At 47.2% G+C, this 22,927-nt stretch overlaps 1 pseudogene; it reads right to left on the bottom strand.

Annotated features, from left to right (window-relative positions):
- Nucleotides 1-1,052: 1,052 nt before the first annotated feature.
- On the bottom strand, nt 1,053-1,298 carry LOC122125483 (annotated as a pseudogene).
- Between the last annotated feature and the right edge of the window lie 21,629 nt (nt 1,299-22,927).

Here is a 22,927-nt window from a genome sequence, read left to right as displayed (position 1 = left end):
CCCAGACTTTCTACTCTTAATGGATATAAAACCAAAATTCTTTTTTTGGGGGGGTCTGTTTATGGGGCCTGAACTCTAATCCTGGGTGCTGTCCCTCAGCTCTTCAGCTCAAGGCTAGCCCTCTACAACTTGAGACATAGCGCCACTTCCCGCTTTTCTTTTTCTTATGTGGTGCTGAGGAATCGAACCCAGGGTCTCATACATGCAAGGTAAGCACTCTACCACTGAGCCACCTTCGCAGCCCATAACCAAAATTCTTATCTTTTCAGATACCAAGTGGGTTATTTCGTGCAAAACAAGTTGGTTCTTTGTTTTTAACCGATCTCAATTTGATAATTTAGTTTCAACTTAAAAATCCTCTTTATAGCCCAAATCTGTTTTCAAATGGTTAAAGAGAAACCATCAGTCCTATTTTATTATTAGGAAGTACAACTGACAAACTTTAGGCAAGGTTTTGGTTAACTTCAGGACTTACAGATTCGGTTACTGTCAGGTCATTACTACTCAAAGTACTTTTACAAATGTGAAACTATCTGGACTTAGGAGAAGGTAAATGGGGAGGATGAGGCAGATGGAGGAGAGGCACACAATGCTAAACAGGTACATACATAAAGCTGTGCATTCAGGACATGATTTTGGTCACATTTTCACAGCATGGTTATTTTCTTGTATATCTTACTAAGTAAGTGTGTAGTAAAAGACTAAGCTTATGTATCAAAGCAAATTCAACAAAACATTCATCTTCAAGTTTCATAAATATATGCAATTCTAATTATAAAGTCTGTACAATACATCTGCATATTTTCTTAGACTAACATAATACACAGAATCATGGAAGTCTCCTGTTAAGTACTTACTTTTGCCTAGATTTGAAATTATTTTAATAAACATTCAGTGAAGCCACAAACAAAGGTACTATAACATTTGGAATGTATCCAAGTTTTAAAGAGGGGAGAGAGGGAGGGAGGGGGAAGGGACATAGAGAAGGAAAGGGAGAGAGAGAGGGAAAGAGAGAAGCAGCAATTCTGTAAACGAGAAGGGAACTCAATCCCTTACTTTCTTTTGCTTTTTGCATTAGGTGTTTGGAAAACACTAGAAGAAGACATGAGGTTTTCTATATATTGTCCAAGAACTTGGTTTTCTGATTTTAGCTTCAGGTTTTCTTCCTTAACTGCATTAACTCTTGCTGAGATATCTTCAAGTGTGTGTTGGAGTTCCAGCACTTGATTAATAAGTCGTGTTTATTCCTCCAGTTCCATCTGATTTTCAGCATCAACATCAATGTCAGTGTTCATCATCCTGGGCACTGAACTGTGCCTCGGACAGAAAAATCCTGATGAAGGGTCGTCAGAGGCACCAGGAGGGGCGGGATCCCAAGATCACGCCTCCGGCTGGGGACTGCAGCACTGACTGACCAGGCTCCATCTTCTTTATGCGTTCATCCACAATTGGGCCTTTGACTCCACTGCTCTGAACCTGGCTGACTTTGCTCCACACAAACATGTCCAGTGTCACTCATTTCTCTGCAGACACCATGGAGCTTCTGGGTTGCCTCTTGGCTATGGCAAGTAGTGCCACAATGGATATGGTGTTCAAGGACCTATATATATCCTTGAGAATATGCCTAAATATTTCATTTTCTATTGTCTTTTTTTTTCGGTCGGTTGTAGGGCCTGAAATCTGGGCCTGCGCAATGTTCTTCACCCCTTCAGCTCAAGGCTAACACTCTACCACTTGAGCCACAGCACCAAAGCTTTTTCTGCTTATGTGATGCTGAGGAATTGAACCCTGGTCATCATGCATGCAAGGCAATCAGTCTACCACTGAGCTACCTTCCCAGCCCCTCATTTTCTATTCTTTCTTTGGTCAGTCATCGGGCTTAAACGCAGCCTGGGCACTGTCCCTCAGCTCTTCAGCTCAAGGCTAGTGCCCTACCATTTGAGCCACAGTGCCACTTCCAGCCTTTGCTGCTTATATGGTGCTGAGGAATCAAACTCAGGGCCTCCTGCATGCAAGGCAAGCAGTCTATCACTGAGCCACCTTCCCACACCATCTTTGGCTTTTGAGGACATGGTCTCCACGGTGTGGTCTAGGCTAGCCTTGAACCTAGTATGCCTCAGCCTCCTCAGTGCTGGAATTTCAGGTACACATCACTAAGCCCAGCTGCATTTTTTACCTAACTGTTCATCAGCTCCATTGTGATTCCAAAGAGATGCATAATGCCTTGATGAGAGGCTCATCTGCAGGGAAGTTCTCAGTCACTCTTAGCTTTCCTGGGGCATAGGACCATTCTTCACCTCAATGCAGCTTGCTGGTCTGCCAGGCCCTGGGGAATGAGGCCTTCTGTGCCCACCAGGGTTAGCTGGTCTCAGTATGTCACTGCACTCAGCACACGTGATGTCAGTGTGCTCCATGCACTGGAGCTAGAAAGGAGAAGGACACAGGAGGGGGTGTGCAGTCCACTGCTGTGGTCACAATCAGAGCCTTGAGGTTAAGACACTGTCCTCCCAGGCTAGCCTAGGCTGGTGTCCCTTGCTGCCAGCCTGGTTTCTGCAGGGGAGTGTCTCACTGCTGTTTTCTCCCTTCATCTGCACACACTATGATAATTTGATGCACCTGTTCTCAGGGGTTGTTCAGACAAATAGCCTCACTCAGTGGCTTACATTCGAAACTTCTATGGGGATCGGCTCTGCACTCCTCTCCTCACTTCAGGCCCAGTTATGGTTCTTGATTTTCTTGGGCTTATGGATGTATCCTCAGCCTCCCCCTGCCTCTGTTCCCAGACGGTGCCTTCTGTGTACTGAGTCTTCTCCAGCTGGGGTGCTTAGGAGGACACGGTGGTTGGCTCTAGGACCCACCCTTAATTCAGAGTAAACTCATCATGGGATGTTGAAACACTCACCCACAGACACTACTTTCCTGTTCACCAGCACTGGCTTGGGACTGGGAAATAGCTCACAGACCATGTGCAAAGAGAACAGAATTCCCTGATTTTCTCCAGATTTCCACCACAGTCAACAGAAAACCTTTGGCCCTGAAAATTTGAGCATTTCTCCCCAGTAGCAAGCAAGCATTTCCTTTTTTTTTTTTTAAATCTGAGACTAGGACTTGAACTAGGTATGTGATGATTTTGCTCATTGGCAGGTGCTCTACCACCTGAGTCATACCTCCCACCCTGAGCATTTCCTCATGGAAAAGCAGACACAGCCCCGCTCCTCTAATTCAGTTCACTTCTCACCCTAACTTACCCTGCTGTGTATGTGAAGGTCCAGGTTGCTTGCTTGTGTTTCTGACGCTGACCCCACATGGGGCTGATCAGCTCAAAGGAATCAGGACTGGGGACAAATCCTCACAGGTTCAACATAAAGGATGCCACTGAAAAGATTTGTATGGGAGCTGAGTGCCTTGTCTACACCCTACACTCCATGAACCCTAACATTTTCAGCTCTCAGGAAGCTCTCCAAACCCTCTCTATTTGTTCTTGTTTTTGTTAATATACAGACTACATTGGATGGGGAAGACTGTGTCAAAGTGTGATAAAGCAGAAAGGGTGTGACAGGGTGCTGACAGGGCCAGGCTGGGGGCCTAGTAGAGCCTCCACCTGCACTCTGTGGCCCTCCTGTTGACACATGGGGCTGGACCCTTCCTGAAACTGGTAAAGGGATGTACTGTCAGACACTGGTCAGGATTCTGCTGTGATGGCTCTGAGATGGAAAAGCTGGGTGCAGTAGTTACCATGGCCGTCCTCTGAAACAAAGCTCAGGTTCTATGGCTTGCATTCCAGAGGGAGTTAATGAGCCAGAAACTGAGCACCCAGATCCACCTGTACAGTCCAGTCCCACCTGTGCAGTCTCGGGTTCCCGTTCACCCATGATTTTGCCCACAGCACGGCTGTGTGTAGAGCACATGGGCAGGAAAGATGGTGCTGAGAGAGGTATTTGAGTAAGCAGAGCTCGATTTGCTTTACGTTTATTGCATAACCAGGCTATGGAAGCTTAGGTGCATGATAGGGTGTGAACTTGACAGTGATTGGTTCCTTTTCCTCCCCTGCCATGCCACCCGCTCTTTTTTCTTTAAAAAGGGCTTGCTGTGTGTTAATAAACGAGTTTTCCTGCTTGACTTGACCATCCACTGTGTCTGATTGTCTCCCAGGCAAAGGGAGGCTGGGGAACGGGCAAGCTGCCGCACTTACCTTTCCTCAGATCCTGTCCCACTTCGAGGAACAGACAAAGACCCTACATCTGGAACCCAACTTGGAGCATGAAAGGAAAAGATGCCTGCCGAGCCTAAGTAGTCTCCCAGGGTAAGTGAAACCCTTAGTATGGGTAATGCTATCTCACAGAAGAAAGAGGAGGAGGCAACGTTAGGCCTTAGGGAGTAAAGGAGGATTTGGGAAGTGGGAAGGAAAAGGAATGGGTCAAATTCGACTGAGAATGCAATGAAACATGCACAGTGGAAGTCAAAACAAGGGTGAAATTTCCCCCCTCTGACTCACGTGTCCCTGACTGTCTGTCGTAGGCCCCCTCCCTATTCCCCTGATTGGAGGGGAGGTACATCACCCTACGCCACCTGTGAGAGGGACCTGCAAGACCTGGAACCCTACCAACCTTCCATGGAGGGGCCGAGGGCTGGGGAAATAACCTACTCGGAGGCCTACCCTGCAAAGGAAGGGCCACCTGGGAGCCCGGACCCTAGGCCATAGGATTTGCTTCCCCAAGCATATCCGGTCAATCTGGCACCAGGAGCTAACAGGCCCTTGGAATGGTATAAATGGGAAGCTAAGGACCTTAAAGAGCGCTGCAAGGCAGTGGTGGAGGATGGTCCGAACTCTCCTTGGGCCCGGACCCTATTACAGGACATTGCTTATCACCCGTGTGACCCTGAGGACTGGCTGGATGTGGCCAAAGCCATTCTCCCCAGTTCTCAGTTTATTAAATGGTGTGCTTTCTTTAAGGAGGAAAGCAGAGTGCAGTCGGAGAATAACCGGCAGGGTCAACCCGAGATACCTATTATTTATGCCATGTTAACAGAGACGCGGGAAGGGCACTCCACTGGGTCCAACAGGCCACAATACCTGGTCCGTACTGTGACCAGGCGAGGCAGGCAGGACTTGCCGCATGGTACAAACTGGATGATGGGCCTACTGAGTTCCCCAGAGCAGGAGTGAGACAAAAACCTGGTGAGCCTCTAGCTGAGTTTGTAGACTGAGTCCAATAGAGTATTAACTGCAATCTGCCAGCAGGGAACCTCCAAGATCAGTTTGTAAAGCTGCTGGTCTGCAAAGGGATGAATGCAGACTGCCGCATGGCCTGTGAAGGATTGAGAGAGAGTTCCCTGAGCAGATGGGTGGTGGCCTCGCGGGATGTGGGAACGCAACAGCACCAGTCCCAATGACTAGCTTTAGCCTTACAGGCTCAGACATCTGCAATGACTGAGGCTATTACCCATCACCTGCAGCCCAGGGCCAAGGAACCCCAATACCATTGGGGAGAGGGACTTGTTTTAATGCGGGCAGGAGGGGCACTTTAAGGGGGACTCTTTACAACAAACCCCCACCAACCACCGGAGGGAGGTGGGAGCAAACCGCCCCCTATGCCTTGCCCCTGGTGCAGGAAGGGATACCATTGGAAAAAGGATTGTCGATCCAAGTTTGATTTAGATGGAAAGCCTTTAAACTAGGGTAGAGGCATTCTCTAGCCCTGTTAACTCAAGGAGGGACCCCCTCTGCTGCAAGGCCCAGGCAGCCTCGTGGCAGGATGACCCAGGCCCATTGGACCGTCCCCTTGATGGAGGGACTCGGCCTTATAATGAGTATTCTCATAACATAGGTGGGAAGCAGTTTCACTGCTTAATTGACACGGAGGCAGATCGAACCGTACTCAGGGAGGAGGAAAAACCCTTGGACTGGAAGCTTGCACCTGGGCCCCCAATATTGGGGGTAGGGGGCAACTCCCAGTCCAAAGAGATGGTCACCCTTGTGAAATGGACTAGCCCAGATGGAGAGCAGGGAAAGATATGTCCTTTAGTGGCAAAGAACCTCACTGCCAATTTACTAGGGCAAAACATGCTAAGACAAATTGATGTCGTGGTCACTACAGACCATGGAGCATCCTATGATGACATCTTGGATGGGATAGAAGCACAATGGTTTAAATAAAATCTATAGGTAATTAAGGAAAAGGATTTTTTTTAACTTTCATAATTACAGAGAAGAACATAGTGGACCCGCTCAGGTGCACCCCCAATCCTAAAGGCCACTCCTTCACCCCTAGTACCTCCCATTAGGTGGAAGCCAGGAAGCCCTATCTGGGTGGAGCAGTGGCCAATGACCAACCCTAAACTTGTAGCCCTCCACCTTCTGGTGGAGGAACAGAAAAACCTTGGGCATATACTCCCTTCTGTGAGTCTTTGGAACACACCCCTATGTGTTATTCAAAAAGTCTCTGGGGCTTTGCATATGCTCCAAGATCTAAGTAAGGTAAATGAAAGGATGGAGCTAGTAGGAACTCCCCTAAGGGGCAGGCCCTGGACTCCTGCTATACCTTCAGAATATACCTTGGTTGTGATTGATATTCAAGATTTTTTTTTTAAATATCCACCTGCATCCAGATGACTGCAAGAAGCTTGCTTTCTCCATCCCTTCTAGCCCGGCCTTTTGCCAACAATACTTGGCCACACTCTAGGGCCTATCCTTGGTTCAGATACCTCCCTTGCCTATGCCTACATAGATGAAATAATCCTGGGGCACCAAGACCCGGGCCGCGTGGAGAGCCTTCTGGCCCAGGTTCTCGCCATATTTTAAAAGAGGGGGGGTTACCCTAGCCCTCAATAAAATTCAAAAGGTACCTCCTTTTAAGGTGCTTGGACCCCACCTTACCTTGACTCAGGCCAGGCCCTTAAGCCTTTGCTGGATATTCCAGCCTCTCTGACCTTAACCCAACTTCAGAGCCTTTTTCGGGAAATCAATTGGCTGTTGCCATAGGTTCTTGTCCCTAAAGATAGTCTTGTGCCCTTATTTTCTCTACTAAAAGACAGGATGCACCATGAAGTTATTACAATTACAGACAGCGATCAGGCAATATTTTTGCAGTTCCAAGAAGCGGGGGATGAAGTTTCCCTGAGGAGGTATTCTATTTTTGAGCCCATTTCACTTTGGTTGTTTGCAGGTATTACACTGATTTCTGCACTTGTAACTCAAAGGGAGGAGCCATTAGAGTGGGTTCACAATCCCCTGGGGGGCACACCTCGGGTGTACTCTCAGGCAGACCAACTTGCAGACCAACTTGCCATTGTCAAGTGAAGGACCCAAGCCTAAAGACATTATGGCTTGGATCCTCACTAAATTGTTTTTCTTTTTCGGGTGGCAGACTTTGAGTGGCTCAATCGAGCCAATGCTCATCTTGCTCTCTCCTTGGAGGGGTTTCTAGGCCAAATTGACTGCATTGACCAGGAGCCTTTCCAGTTGCATGTGGCAGGTGCTGTGTCTTTTGGGAAAGGTAGTGCTGTCCAGACAGCAAAGCAGAAGCCTCGGCCTCACGCCTGGAGAACATGCAGTATTGGTTTTGTGAGCAGTTACTGAAGCATGATTGTGGGATAGAGCAAAATGCCAGGCTGGCATCTTAAAGGACAGCAGTGTAGTGTCCTACTTCTGGAGGTGGTGCTCTGAGCACTGAGTGCTGCGCTTCCTGTGGCAAGTCCTATGTCAGAAAGGAAGAATCCCAGAGATTGGTGGTGCCCTGCCCAGCCCTGAGGCCTGAGACTGTGGTTGGGCTTGGCTCTGTCTTTGGCACAGGGGCCGGTGGTTGGGTCAGGCTGGGGGGGTTACAGCCTGCAAAGCCTCCAGGAGGCAGTAGCTGAACCGAGTCTGAACAGAGAGAGGATTTTTGGCAGAGAACAGTGCTGAGAGTATAAGCTGTACCTGAACAGGAAATCTGCTTGCCATAGTGTTGCACAGGATGGGACACAGTCTCCCCCCCCTGAGGGGTGCAGAGTGGCCCTGTCATGCAGCGCTCCCCCACCCACCCCCAGCTCATATCTTGTTCTCTGTGCTGGCCATATTGGAAAACTCTCGGTACTGACAGCAAGCTTGCGCATCTTGGGGCCGGGATCCCAGGATGCCGAGGCATAGAGTAGGTGTGATGGGAATGCTCTGCCCCTACAGACACCATCTACGATGAGGATGAGGTCCTTCTGGCCCTGGCTGAGCAGCTGGGAACATTCACCGGCCTGGTGGGGCCACAGAGAATGTGCATTGCCTGCTGGTGAGTTGCCTGAGGGGTCCCTGTTCCCACTCCATGGCAAAGACAGGAGCCATGAAGCCATGTTGGGAAGTGGGCGCGGTGCTGTCCAGGGGGATGGCCTCAGGGCTGGAGGGCTGAGCAGAACATCAGTGCCACCCCCCTGCCCCGCCCCTGCAGCCCCCACTGGAGTCGCTGGCCATGATGGAGGAGACAGTGGTGCGGGCCAAGGAAGTGGAGTCCTTGTTGCCAGAGCCTGGCAGCAATGAAATGGAATCCTGAATTGGGGAAGCTGAGATATCTCCCATCTTGGTGTGCTGGATGAAGGGATAGGGGGTTGTACTGTATGCTGATCTATTGATGTGAATGAGTACTTCAACTCCCTCCCAAGTTGTAGGGTGCACAATCAGGGGATCAGGCATGTAAGCTCTTTGTGTCAGCATTTGTGTCATCTGAATGAGCCTCCACAATCCTAACACAATGCTCAGGCAACCAGCAGGATTTATGTTCTTCCTGCGAAAAAACACAAACATGTCCTCAACTCCAAGTTAAAACCAGATCGGGGCCCATGCCAATCACCTGTTAAAGGATCCTTCCACTTAACTTGGGCAAAAGCTCTTTGCTCTCTTTTGTCCCAAAACCGCTGTGCTGCAGAAAGGCCATTACAATCTAAGCTTAAAAAATTTAGCACAAATAAAGCATAAGAAGCATATTAACATGAGGGAAAGAGTATAATTCCCACATTTTAATTTTAAAATGGGGTGTTTTAACAGCCCATTGGCTTGTTTAACAATTTCTTGTTCTTGAGGAATATAGGGAATATCTGTAGAGTGAAAAATCTGGTAAGATTTACAAAAAGTTTGAAAAGCTTGTCCGACATATCCCAGACCATTATCAGTTTTAATATGTTTAGGAAGTCCCGTAGTGGCAAAGCAGTGTAGGGAAGGAGCAATACAATGTTTGCTGGTCTCCTCGGCAAGAGGAGTAGCCATAATAAAATTATAGTAGTTATATGGTAACAAGGACAAAGCAAAGCCATCCAAAAGATGGAATCAGGCAGGAGTTTAGTCTACTTTTTCCATGGTGGATGTGGTCAAGGTAACAATGTAGATTTCCTCCAGGTGACTGTCAGGCTGTAGCAGCAGTAGCAACAGCAGGGTCTCTCAGTGTCTCCAAGGGACTGTCACACCTCTTGCTGTGCTGTAAATTTCTACACAGACTGTTAAGGATACAAGTAATACATAGGCTTGGCAGGCTGTGGCCCCACTAGTTTTTAAGACTATTTTAAATTTTCTAAGTTAAAGAATCCTTAAAAAGTCATTTAAAACAATGTGAAAATTCTTAAAAATTTTTGGTAATGTCCAAACCTCATAACCTTTTGAATTTTAAACTTAAACTTATCCAATTTTTACAGCATGCTAATAATTTTTATCCTGAACATGTTCTCAAACACATACAAAACACACATAGATCTTAAAGCGCTCAAAAATCAAAATCAGTTGTACATACATTTAAAACTAAAACAGAACTAGACAAGACAACAACCAAGGGCTGAGTTGGGGACTTATGGGCCCCCAGTTTATCCCTACCTCAGAAAAAATAGCAGAAAACACACTGAAGTAAACAAGACAGACAAGTGGCCACAAAGACAAAATCAAGTCTCACTGAATGGTACGACATCTCACCACCATTCACAAGTGGGATTCAAAACCACTTACCAGGGGACTCGAACCCCCTCTACTCGCCTCCGGAGGATTTTTCTTTTACATTCCTGCTAATGTTGACCCAGGGTCCTTCCAAGGTGGAAGAGAATTCCCAGTCATCTTGGGGCAAGAGAAAGAAGTCCCTAACGGCCATCCCCTAGCCTGACAGGTTTCCACACCCCCATGCTCAGACCCCCTGGAGTAAGGCCCACAGCTAAGATCTTGCTGGTGTCACTTGCAGGTGGTCAGTGGCAGTTTCATCCGGCTGCAAGTTCTACCTGCCAGCCCTTTGAAGTTATTGTCAGAATCTCCAGGTTTTTCACCCCCCACCATTCCCCTACTTCTGGATCCAGAGAAGGTGGAGGAGGTGGCAGTGAAAGGTAGAAACGGGGGTCAGTTTAAAGTGTAAGTAACAAAGAAGGATCCAGAGAGAAACAGATATTGAGGGAGTGTTAGCCAGCCTCCTCTGGGATCTTGCATCAGGATGAATCTGAGAGAAGAAATATTCCAAGAATTCCAAAATACATATAGACAAACATTGAGACAAAACACATTTACAGCATTTGCGTTGTAGACTGTCAGACAGAAAGTGCTGGACTAGAGATGGGCCCAAATATCCACACTAGTGGATAGTTTACCCTGATGGGGATCCGGGGACATCTCCCACTGGCCCAGTTGGCTGTCTTATAGCGCGTCCGTCAAGACTCTTGCCAATCCCAATACAGAACCTGCAGGCTACACAGATACCAGACAATTACAAAGCAGCAATATTTTAACTTACAGGCCATTTGCAACATAGTGTCCCTGAATCCTTTTTTTTTTTTTTGCTATGTTTCTAAACTAATGGTTCCTTCCTCCTGGAACCAGGGGCATACTTCCTTGACAAAGTGAAAGAAACTCTCTAACTGCCTCTGTCCAACATTCACTCCTCGAGCTTGAAGCCTAAGAGCCTGCACATATAACGTGTAGCTGTTACCGTGCCCCATAATTTCTTACTCCTGATTATACTATCACCCGCTCTCTTTTTCCAGATGAGTCCTCTTACCTTAGCATGGTCATCTGTCTTGATCCCAGGTTTTCAGGTCCTAGTTCAGGCGCTACATGCTGGAGCCTGCCGGCAACCAAAGGGAATCCTGAATTAGGGGACAAGGATGAGGAAAAATAAAGATATAAGACAAAAGATGGGGTCTGAGGTCTGCAGCTAAAGACTGTTGTTTATTTTTAACTTTCCCTAATATATACTATTAGAAGTCAAGAGGTAACATAAGGTTACAATAGTCCAGAAAAACAAGGAAAATTTCAGTAAAAAACAGAGTGCAGTAAAAACAGGACAAGGTCAACTGGTAGAAAGTAAAACAAACTCTGCAGACATAGCAAAGCAATCCCGGGCACCTGATGTTTTTCAAGAAAGCCAGCTCCTTGTATGTGCCTTCAAGTGAGCACCAGGGTCAAGATGACCTTTAAACTTTACTGTCTTCTCCCAAAACCTTGTGGGCCATCTCTCACGACCTCTAGCCCTCTGACCGCGAAGTCCACTTCATGCTGCTGGTGAAATGGCTGGTTGGGGGCAACTGGTTCACCTCCCACACCTCTGCCTGAGGCCTCCTCTCCATCTGCTACCCGGGAGTGTCCAGCACTGTGAAGGCAGAGCTCCACCAGTGAATCCCGGGCTCCCATGCCACCGCCTGCCCCACCACCCCTGTCCTGTCCCCTTGGGACAGCTCACCTGCTCGGCCTCAGTGGCAGTCCCCTCTCCCCCCCACGGGTGCGTGAATGCACAGTAACCCTACCTGCTGCTCCCCTGAGCTGCCGTGGCTGAAGGCCCCCCTCCTCTTCCTTTTATCCTGTGTGAAGCTTCTTATGCCCTGGGCAGCAAGCATGGAACCCAAGGTTCCACCCCCTCTGATCTGTCCTGGCTCCGAGTTTGTCCTGCCCAGCGTGTCTCATCCCTCCTTCATATTTAGCATAGTCACCAGGTGATGCTGTGAAAGAAGCCAAGTCAGGAGCTGGCTGTGAGCTCTGACCGGCAGGTGTGCAGCGGGTTAGCAGGAGTCGGGAGTCTGGCTACTGCATGGCAAGGACACAGGGGACAGGAAACAAGATGGTGGTGCAGAACTGAGGGTGCTCAGGAAGAAAGGAGGAGACACAGATGGAGAGAGACGTCCTGAATGTGTGAACTCTCCAGAAGTAACGAATCCAGGCAGGGCTGCAGGTCAGCATGACGACGGGAGGATGTGCTTCCAGCAGACTGCAGGGGTACGTGGCGTGCAGAGCCTAACCTTGAGCTGAAGAGCTGAGAGACAGTGCCTAGGCCCAAAATTCAAGCCCCACGGCAGACAAAAAAAAAAAAAAAAAAAAAAGAGGAAAGCGCATGTTGCTGAGCTCTGTGAGGGAGGGGAAGCGCAAGGCCTGACTCAGAACCCACAGTCCACTCAACACCTGGCATACTCCCTGGATGGCTCCTGGAGGCAGGCCTGCCATCTGCTTGCTTTCCTTTTCTGTGCCGGTCCCAGGACTTGAAATCAGGGCCTGGGTCTTATCCCTAAGCTTTTGTGCTCAGGGCTGGTGACTGTCCCTTGGCATCAGTGCTACTTCTGGCTTGCTGACACCCTGCAATACATTCCCAAGAAGAAAAGGGTGGAGGTGGAGAGCCCTGGACCGGAGGGTCCTGCCTGTCATTCAGCACAGCAGCCTTCACCAGCACCCCAGAGGCTGTGGTAAAGTGACCTCATAACAAGGGACATGAGGAGCACTGCAGGAAATGTCACAATAGCCAAGCAAGGGGCTTTCTCAAGGAGCCATCGTGTTGTAAAAACAACTTTACATTAAAAAATGTGCTTTTCAAAAGTACATTTAATGTCCTTGTTGAATTAGCAGAGAGTCTAGAGATATGTAACATAGACCACCAAGGAAAATCAAGAGTTGTGAAAATAAATTATGTGGAAGAAATAAGCACCAGACTAAGGGAGTAACTGTCAGTAAAGAGCCTTGATGTTTGTGGTCAGTGCTACACCAGCAGGACTCCTCACTTCCCTCTGTCCTTTCCTTCCTTCCTTCCTTCCTTCCCTCCCTCCCTCCCTCCCTCCCTTCCTTCCTTCCTTCCTTCCTTCCTTCCTTCCTTCCTTCCTTCCTTCCTTCCTTCCTTCCTTCCTTCCTTCCTTCCCTCCCTCCCTCCCTCCCTCCCTCCCTCCCTTCCCTTCCTTCCTTCCTTCCTTCCTTCCTTCCTTCCTTCCTTCCTTCCTTCCTTCCTTCCTTCCTTCCTTCCTTCCTTCCTTCCTTCCTTCCTTCCTTCCTTCCTTCCTTCTTTCCTTCCTTCCTGCTGTGCTGGCTTTCCCTATCTCTCCTCTGTCTGTCTCTGTCTATTTGTCTGTGTGTGTCCCTCATTCTCTCTTTCCTTCTTTGTGCCAGTCCTGGGGCTTGAACTCTGGGCATCCTTTCTATCTCTGGGACGATTTTGCTCAAGGATTTCCTTCTTGTTCCTGGCTTAGTCATAATTTGTGATGGAAATAGGCTACATCTTTTTTATGCATTCATCCACAGTTGGGCCTGTGATTCCACTGCTCTCAACCTGGCCAACTTTGCTCCACATGACCATGTCCAGTGTCACTTGTTGGGAGCCGACAGCAATGTTTAAAGGTCATCTTGACCCCGGTGCTCACTTGAAGGCACGTACAAAACACCAGGTGCTTGTGATTGCTTTGCTATGTCTGTACAATTTGTTTTACTTTCTAGCAGTTGACCTTGTATTGTTTTTACTGCATTCTGTTTTTACTGAAATTTTCATTGTTTTTCTTGACTAAAGTAACCTTATATTACCTCTTGACTTCTAATAGTATATGTTAGGGAAAGTTAAAAATAAATGGTACTGCAGTCTTGAGCTGCAGACCTCCAAACCCCATCCTTTGTCTTATGTCTTTATTTTTCCGCATCCTCACCCCCTAATTCAGGATTCCTTTTCATTGCCAGCAGGCTCCCTCAAGTGGCGTCTGAACAGGGACCTGAAAACCTGGGATCAAGTCAGGGGACCCCACTAAGGTAAGAGGACCTCCAGAAACATAAAATAGAGAGTGGGAGAGAGTATAGTCGGGAGTAAAAAACTATGGGGCAAGGTAACAGCTTCATGCTGCGTGTGCAGGCTCTCAAGGGTATGCTTCACGCTCGAGGAGTGAAAGTTACACAGAGTCCGTTAGAATGTTTCTTTCACTTTGTTGAGGAAGTGTGCCCCTGGTTCCAGGAGGAATGAACCATTAGTTTAGAAACTTAGCAAAAAAAAAAAAAAATGGAAAAAAGGATTCAAGAACACTATGATGCAAATGGCCTGTAAGTTAAAACATTGCTGCTTTGTAATTGTCTGGTATCTGTGTACCTGCAGGTTCTGTATTGGGGTTGGCAAGAGGTCTTGGCAGAAGTGTTATAAAACAGGCGACTGGGCTGGTGGGAGATGTCCCCCGGATCCCCATCAGGATAAACTATCCACTAGTGGGGAAATTTGGACGAATCTGTAGTCTGGCACTTTCTGTGTGACAGTCTACAACGCACATGCTTAAATGTTTTTTTGTCTCAATGTTCGTGTGTATGTATTCTGGAATTCTTGGAATGTTTCTTCTCTCAGATTCATCCTGGTGCGAGAGCCCAGAGGAGACTGGCTAACACCCCCTTTTAATATCTGTTTCTCTCTAGCTCCTTTTTTACTTACACTTTAAACTAACCCCTGTTTTCTACTCTTCATTGAAACATCCTCCACCCACTCTAGATCGAGAAGTAGGGGGTGGTGTGGGGTGAAAAACCTGGAGTATCTAACAATAACTTAAAAGGGCTGCCAGGGAGAACTCGCAGCCGGATGAGAATGACGCTGACCACCTGCAAGTGATAGTACTAAAAAGCTAAAGTTATAGAATGTGGGGGATGGTTTAAATCCCCTTTTTAGAACAAGGGACCAGAGTCATAAAAAAATGTGGCAAAATAGACAGAGGCAAAAGGCATGGAAAATAGTAGTACAGGCCTGAGCCCTCTATTTCTGCCTAGAAAATCAGCCCTATTAAAAGAACTATCTAATTAAAAAAGTTGTCATCTTGGTAGATTGTCCTGGGCTATTGTCAAAATAGTCTTAAAAACTAGTGGGGCCACAGCTTGCCAAATCTATGTATTACTTGTATCCTTAACCAGTCTGTGTAGAAATTTACAGCCCAGCACGAGGTGTGACAGTCCCTTGGAGTCACTGAGAGACCCTGCTGCTGCTGCTGCTACAGCCGTTAGTCACCTGGAGGAAATATACATTGTTACACTGACCACCTCCACCATGGAAAAAATAGACTAAACTCCTGCCTGATCCCATTTTTTGGATGGCTTCACTTTGTCCATGTTACCATATACCTACTCTAATTTTATTATGGCTACTCCTCTTGCCGGGGAGACTAGCAAACATTGTATTGCACCTTTCCTACACTGCTTTGCCACTATGGGACTTCCTTAACATATTAAAACTGATAATGGTCCGGGATATGCCGGACAAGCTTTTCAAACTTTTTGTAAATCTTACCAGATTTTTCACTCTACAGATATTCCCTATATTCCTCAAGGACAAGATATTGTTAAACAAGCCTATGGGCTGTTAAAACACCCAATTTTTAAATTAAAATGGGGGAATTACACCCTTTATCTCCTGTTAATATTCTTCTCACACTTTATTTGTACTAAATTTTTTAAGCTTAGATTGTAATGGCCTTTCTGCAGCACAGCGGTTTTGGGAAAAATAGAGAGCAAAGAGCTTTTGCCCAAGTTAAGTGGAAGGATCCTTTGGCACGGGCCCAGATCCGGTTTTAACTTGGGGTTGAGGACATGTTTGTGTTTTTTCGCAGGAAGAAAGTAAATCCTGCGATAGGATTGTGAAGGCTCATTCAGATGAAACAAATGCTGACACATTGCGCTTACGTGCAGGATCCTCCGTTTGTGCACCCTACAACATGGGAGGGAGTTGAAGTACTCATTCACGTCAATAGATCAGCACACAGTACAAACCCCTATCTCTTCATCCAGCACACCAAGATGGGAAATATCTCAGTTTCAGGCATTGGAGCTCCTTCATGCTTTACCACCAGATCTAAGGCTCCATTCCAGGCTGTATTATAATGCTATCCATGACTCATAAAATTTGGATACTGGACAAAAATCAGATCTACACTATGCAGATGACATCTTTGCCACCTGAACACCCAGTTCATGCAAATTCTACTCCATCCTATATGATACACCATTTTATTAATTCTTCACAAATAGTAGTATCTACAGGAGAGCCTCATCCAATAAGGTGCAGGCATGTACAGCCATTTGTTACCAATATTTCTGGAACTAACTCTCAAGTAATGGACTGGTCTGAAGCTAATCTTACTAATAAGTACAATCTTGGACTGTGGTTGATGAATGGGCATCCTCAACATCATGTTTGGATGCTGGTGGCTGCACTCAACAACATAACCTGGCCCAATTCATCCTGTAAAAAAATAATTGTGAGTTGTGTATCACCACCACATATAATCATGTATGGACTGTTTAATATTTCTGTGGGAGCTAATTATTTTAATGTCACCTGCTCTAATTGTTCTTTTACTAATTGCTCGTATAGCGGCATAATTGAATCCATACTTACTGTTAGACAATCATCTTTTGTTATGCTTCCTGTAAATATTTTTGAAACTTGGTATGAAGATTCTGGCATTCAGGTGTTAAAGACAATTGAAAGAACTAATGCTCCCTTGTCGATTAGTTGGGCTACTTTAGCTGATGTTTTGCTCTTTATTTTGTTAGCTGCCTCCACAACAGCAGCTGCTGTGGCGCTAACACAAAATGTACAAACTGCCCATTATCTTAATCAGCTTGCTCATAATACTACACAAGCCCTACCTCTGGACTCTGAAGTGGCAAAAACTGCTAAAAAACTGTTTAAACAATTTCAACGCTATATTCCTTAACTTATTTTAAAGGATTGCTAATGTCATTGCTTGGCCTGGGAATGCTTTTGCTGATGGTTTTTCTATGCCTTCCTTGTATTATACGTGCACTCCAAACTCTCTTATGAGTTTAGCCAGCTACATAAAATCAAGCTCCATATAAATGAATCCTCCCCCGGCCCCTGAGAGGAACTGCTGCCAGAGACGGGTAAGAGGGTGTGCCAGTCTGACCAACCTAAGACAGGGCCTTCAGCTTCACTCACAAGAAGTTTCAGATGATGGGTAATGCAGACAAGGTGATCCAACACCCAACCTAAGACAGGTGGGTTTGTTTCTTTAAGCAAAGACGGAGGAGATGTTGGGAGCCAACAGAAAATTTGTGTTTTGTTTTTTGGGTTCAGTCATGGGGCCTGAACTCTGGGCCTGGGCGCTGTCCCTCAGCTCTTCAGCTCAGGCTCGTGCTTTACCACTTGAGCCACAGCACCACTTCTGGCTTTTTTTCTTTTTGCTTATGAGGTGCTGAGGAATACAAGCCAGGGACTCTGTGGTAGAGGACATCACTGTGAGTCTCCTTTACACCTTTATATCTTTGTTGTTGTTGGTTTTTTTTTTTTTTGGTTACTCATGTGGACTGAACTCTGGTCCTGGCTGCTGTGCCTCAACCCTTCAGCTGAGGGCGAGCCCTCTACCACCTGAGCCACAGCCTCACTTCTGGTTTTCTGGTGGTTTATTGGAGATAAGAATCTCATGGACTTTCCTGCCATGGCTGGCTTTGAACGGTGATCCTCATATCTCAGTGGTAGAGTGCTTGCCTTGTATGCCTGAAGCCCTGGTTTCAATTCCTCAGCACCACATAAGCAAAAAGAAAAAAGCCAGAAGTGGCACTGTGGCTCAAGTTATAGAGGGCTAGCCATGACCTGAAGAGCTGAGGGACAGAGTCCAGTCCCAGAGTTCAGGCCCCACCACCGGACACCCCCCCCCCCAAAAAAAAGAAAAGAAAAGAAAAGAAAATTAGTCCAACACTGTACAAAACATAAAGGAATGGATTCAGTCTGCATGTTGAACTCATCAGGTTTGATCCAAGATGACTTGAATCACCTAACTTCATCTGTAATCAAGCAGTATATCGATTCACTGATGGGTTACACCAGGTGTTCAGAATTACCACCAAAGCCCCTCAGACAGGTTCAAAAACTAACAAAAGAAGAAGGCTACCAAACTCCCTCTCATACCAAAATGAGAACAGACTAGAGACAAGATTAGAAACCTATTTCCTTGAAGAGCACAGATGTAAAATATTTCATAACATACCTGCAGGTAATATCAACAATGCATTGAAAGATCATGCATCATGCCCACGTTGCATTCCACCCATAATTGCAAGTGTAGCTCAACAAGTCCTGGACAATTTGAAGAGTAAGACCCTGGACACCTGTGGCTCGCACCTGTCATCCTAGCTACTGAGGCTGAGATCTGAGGATCACAGTTCAAAGCCAGCCTGGGCAGAAAAGTCCAGGAGACGCTTCAATTCCCTACCAGAACACTGGAAGTGGCACTAAGCTCCAAGTGATAGAGTGGTAGCCATGAGGAAAAGAACTTAGGGACAGCACCCAGGCCCTGAGTTCAAGCCCCAATACTGATTCCCTACCCTCCCAAAAATGTCATTTTACCTAGGATCCATCTACTTTAAAGGTTTATCCACCAAGGCACTATCAGCTGTAAGAAGTGAGTAGTTAGTGATTTTAATGAAGTAGAAGCAATGGGAAGGTAGATACAGTCCGGCTGGGACCTGACAAGGCAAGGTGTGTGCAGTGTGCAATAGTGGCCACCATTATGCCAGAACTTGGGTGTGACCCAGGAACAGACGTCAGATGGTGCCTGTCCTAGGCTTCAGTCAATGGTTACTCCCAGATCTGACCTGGCATGAGCGCTTCCCCCCAAAACCTCCCCAGGACTTTCTTGGCCCTTCCGGAATCTGCTGTTTTGATTGCAATGGAAGATAATTCGCCAGGCTGGTGGTTTTGTGAGGATGGTGACCACAGTGTGGCCTGCTCTATCAGCAGGAGGTGCACAAGGTGTGGGCCCGGAGCCCCCAAGCTAAGGATGGAGGGTTGGGGGGGAGGTGGACTCCCAGCTGCTTCACAGGCTGAGTCGCACCTTTGTGTCACAACCCATTTTCACTGAAAGGCTTTGTCAGGAGCTTCAAGTCATCCCCACGAGTGAGAGGTGAGCATGTCTCATCCCTCATTCATATTGAGCATAGTCACCAGGTGCTGCTGTGAAGGAAGCCACGTCTGGAGCTGGCTGTGAGCTCTGGCCAGCAGGTGTGCGGCAGGGGAGCAGGAGTCAGGGGTCCGGCCACCGCGTGGAAAGGGCACAGGGGACAGGAATGGGATTCGTACAAGATGGTGGTGAAGAACTGACGTTGCTCAGGAAGAAAGGAGACCAAGATGGAGAGAGATGTCCGGAATGTGGGAACTCTCCAGAAGTAACGAGTCCAGGCAGGGCTGCATGTCAGCATGACGATGAGTGGCTGTGCTTCCAGCGGACAGCAGGGGTGCGTGGGTGGAGAGGCTCACCTTGAGCTGAAGAGCTGAGGGACAGTGCCTAGGCCCAGAGTGCAAGCCCCAAGGCCAACCGAAAAATAAAAGAGGAAGCGCGTGGAGCGTTTCTGAGCGCTGTGGGGGAAGGGAAGTGCGGGGCGTGGGTTATCTTGGATTTGGGTCATGCTCAAGACAGAGTGTGAGGTGGGTGGAGGGTGAGGTGCCCTTGGGGAGCGGGTGCTGAGAGCGGGTGGGGTGGGGGCAAGAAAAGCCTTCATCCCCTCACAAGGTACGGAGCTGGTGGAGGACGCACGCTGCTCCTAGGTCTGGAGGATAAATCCATATCCATGCTCTCCAAGGAGACACAGACAGGGAAGACTTCTGAGGATGGGAACACCAGGGGTCAAGAGAGGACCAGGTGTGTGTGAGGTTAATGATGACACCAGACAGCTTCCCATGGAGCCCAGTGCATGCTTATGCTGGGTAGAATGACTTTGGGCTGGATTAAGGGCGTGAAGGGTGGAGGGAATCTGACTCAAGCAAATGTGGGGGGAGGGAGTACAGGGACAGCAGGGCTTGTGGTTCAAGCCTTTCTGTGGTGGGGTGGCTGTGGGAACTTCAGGATCAGGAGGAGGCACCTGGCTCAGAGCACACAGTCCACTCAACACCAGGCATAGTCCCTGGATGGCTCCTGGATGCAGGCCTGTCCTTTTCTGTGCCGATCCCAGGACTTGAACTCAGGGCCTGGGTCTTACCCCTGAGCTTTTGTGCTCAGGGCTGGTGACTGTCCCCAGGACATCAGTGCTACTTCTGGCTGACTGTCACCCTGCAATTAATTCCTGAGAAGGAAAGGGTGGCGGTGGAGAGCCCTGGACTGGAGGGCCCTGCCTTTCATTCAGCACAGCAGCCCTGACCTGCACCCCAGAGGCTGTGGTAAAGTGACCTCATAACAAGGGACATGAGGAGCACTGCAGGAAATATCACAATAGCAAAGCAAGGAACTTTCTCAAGGAGCCTTTGTGTTGTAAAAACAACTTTACATTTTAAAATGTGCTTTTCAAAAGTACACTTAATGTCCTTGTTGAATTATCAGAGAGTCTAAAGATACGTAACATAGACCGCCAGGAAAATATAGAGTTGTGAAAATAAATTATGTGGAAGAAATAAGCACGGACAAGACTAAGGGAGTAACTGTCAGAAAGGAGCCTTGATGTTTGTGGTCAGAGCTACACCAGCAGGACTCTCTTCCTTCCTTTCTTCTTTCCTTCCTTCTTCCTTCCTTATTCCTTCCTTCCTTCTTTGCTGGCTTGTCCTCTCTCTTCTCTGTCTGTCTCTGGCTGTCTGTGTGTCTGTGTCCCTCATTATCTCTTTCCTTCTTTGTGCCAGGCCTGGGTCTTGAACTCTGGGCCTCCATTCTGTCCCTGGAACAATTTTGTTCAAGGCTAGTGCTCTACCATTTCAGCCACAGCACCACCTCCATAGTTTTTTTTTTTTTTTTTTACTTGTTTATTGGAGATGAGAGTCTCAGAGAGTTTTCTGTCTAGACTGGCTTTGAAATGTGATCCTTAGATCTCACCTCCTTGTGAACTCAGATCACAGGCATCAACCACTACACCCAACTGCAATTTTCTTTTCTTTATTTTTTTATTGTCAGAATACCCTACAGAGATGTTATAATTACATGGCAAGATATCGAGTACGTTTCTTATCAAGCATTGTTGCCTCCTCTTTGTTTCCCCTCCCCATCTGATCCTATATTCCCGCCCTCCCCCAACCCGATTCCCCCCCACACCAAAGTTGTAAAGTTCATTTTTCAACATAATGACTTGTATGTCTAATTGTTGCAATGGGTCTACTTGTATCCCTAGTTAAAAGATTTGTTTTTTCCCTTCCCCTCCACAAATTATACCAACATCAAATAAAGTGAAAGCATGGGTCATACCGTGGGTGAGGGACATACAAAGCAACATAGACATCATCCTACAAATATGTTAGAAACAATTGCCAGCTTCTATTTTCTTTTCAACTACTTTCTTCTACAGAACAGAAAGGGTTTTAGGAATGATTTGCTTCATTGCATAGGGAACTATTAAAGAAAGAAAGAAAAAAAAATCAAAAGACTCTAACTGGAATTAGGAAAAGATGTTAAGTGAATTTAACGAGTTTATCTTGAATTTGACAGGACTACCACTTCATGGGGCAGATTCTCTGGAGGAAGTTGACATGACCTAATAAGCATTATTTCAAAATCGGACATTTCCACTTTCATATAATTTTGTGGGCCAGCACAATAGAGACAGATGAATATACACACAGATATATAGCACACAAATGTGCAGGTGTGGACGTGTGTGCACACTTCTATCTCTCAGCAGATGACTTTTATCTAGGTGTGGAGATTGCTGAATGGCCAAGCAAGGTTCAGCAGAGATGCAAGCTTGGTGGTCCTCAGGGGAGGACCACTTACTTCTTCTTTGTGCAGGTGAAGAGGAGGCTGCAGGGAGTGGAGTGTCCGCTCATGAGCAGGAAAGGGCTGACTGCTGGAGAATAGCCCAAACCAAATGGCGCCATATGGTGCAGCACAGGGCTGGGGTTGTAAATCACAGACAAGCAATTCTGACAGATGCAGGACACGGTATAAAAAGAGACAAAGGCACTCATCAGGACGAGGAGAATTATGGTGGCTCTGGACTCCAGAGAGGCTCTGGTGGAGACGCTGATCCTCTGGATGTGTCCCATACTCTGTTTGTGTGTTTATGAAGAGCACGGAGGTGCCTGCACAGAGCATGAGCCCCAGACACAGAACATCAGGCACCGAGAGCATGGACACGTACAGCACATTAGCAGCTGGGTCCTAACACATGGAAGAACAGTATCCATAGGCCTATAAGCTCGTCATGTTGTCCTATGCTTTGGGTCCGGTCACGAACATGAGACAAACAATGCTCACCAGGAGGTAGACCCACCAGCTGAGGTAGATGGTGGAGACAATGTGCTTGTGGGCTCTCCCCTTCAGCCCTGCCCACATGGAGTCCCCCTGGATGATGCTGACAGCAAGGAAGAGGCTCAGGGAGCAAGTGCTACTGATCAACATCCCCCTGCACACTCGGTGAAGAGAGAAGACCATTTAGCACTCCACATCATTGAAGAAATTTCTCCAGCCCCAAGGCACCATGGTTTCGCGAACACCCCTACACAGAAGACTTAGGAATTAGGCCACAATTAAGTGCCTAAGAATCAAGTCTGTGGCTCTCATCCTGTTCCCCATGCAGGAAAGGAATAGATAATGGGAGAGAAGAGACAAATCACCCCCAAACTCAACCACAGTCTGGGCTAAGAGGATCACCCCAATAGACACATGGGCATCCAATTCTATTCATCCATCAGGAAGAGGAAGATAACATATTCAGGGAAATGGTGAAGCTGGAGAAACGGCATTAAGGGAAGGTGAGTCAGGTTCTGAGATGAAAGAGGCTGCATTTCTCCTCTGTAGAATC

Source organism: Dipodomys spectabilis, unplaced genomic scaffold (genome assembly GCF_019054845.1).
Source record: "Dipodomys spectabilis isolate Male_0828 unplaced genomic scaffold, ASM1905484v1 ptg000266l, whole genome shotgun sequence".
Classification (NCBI taxonomy): Eukaryota; Metazoa; Chordata; class Mammalia; order Rodentia; family Heteromyidae; genus Dipodomys; species Dipodomys spectabilis.
The sequence above is the reverse complement of the archived record's forward strand: the minus strand, read 5'-3'. Positions and strand labels throughout refer to the sequence as shown.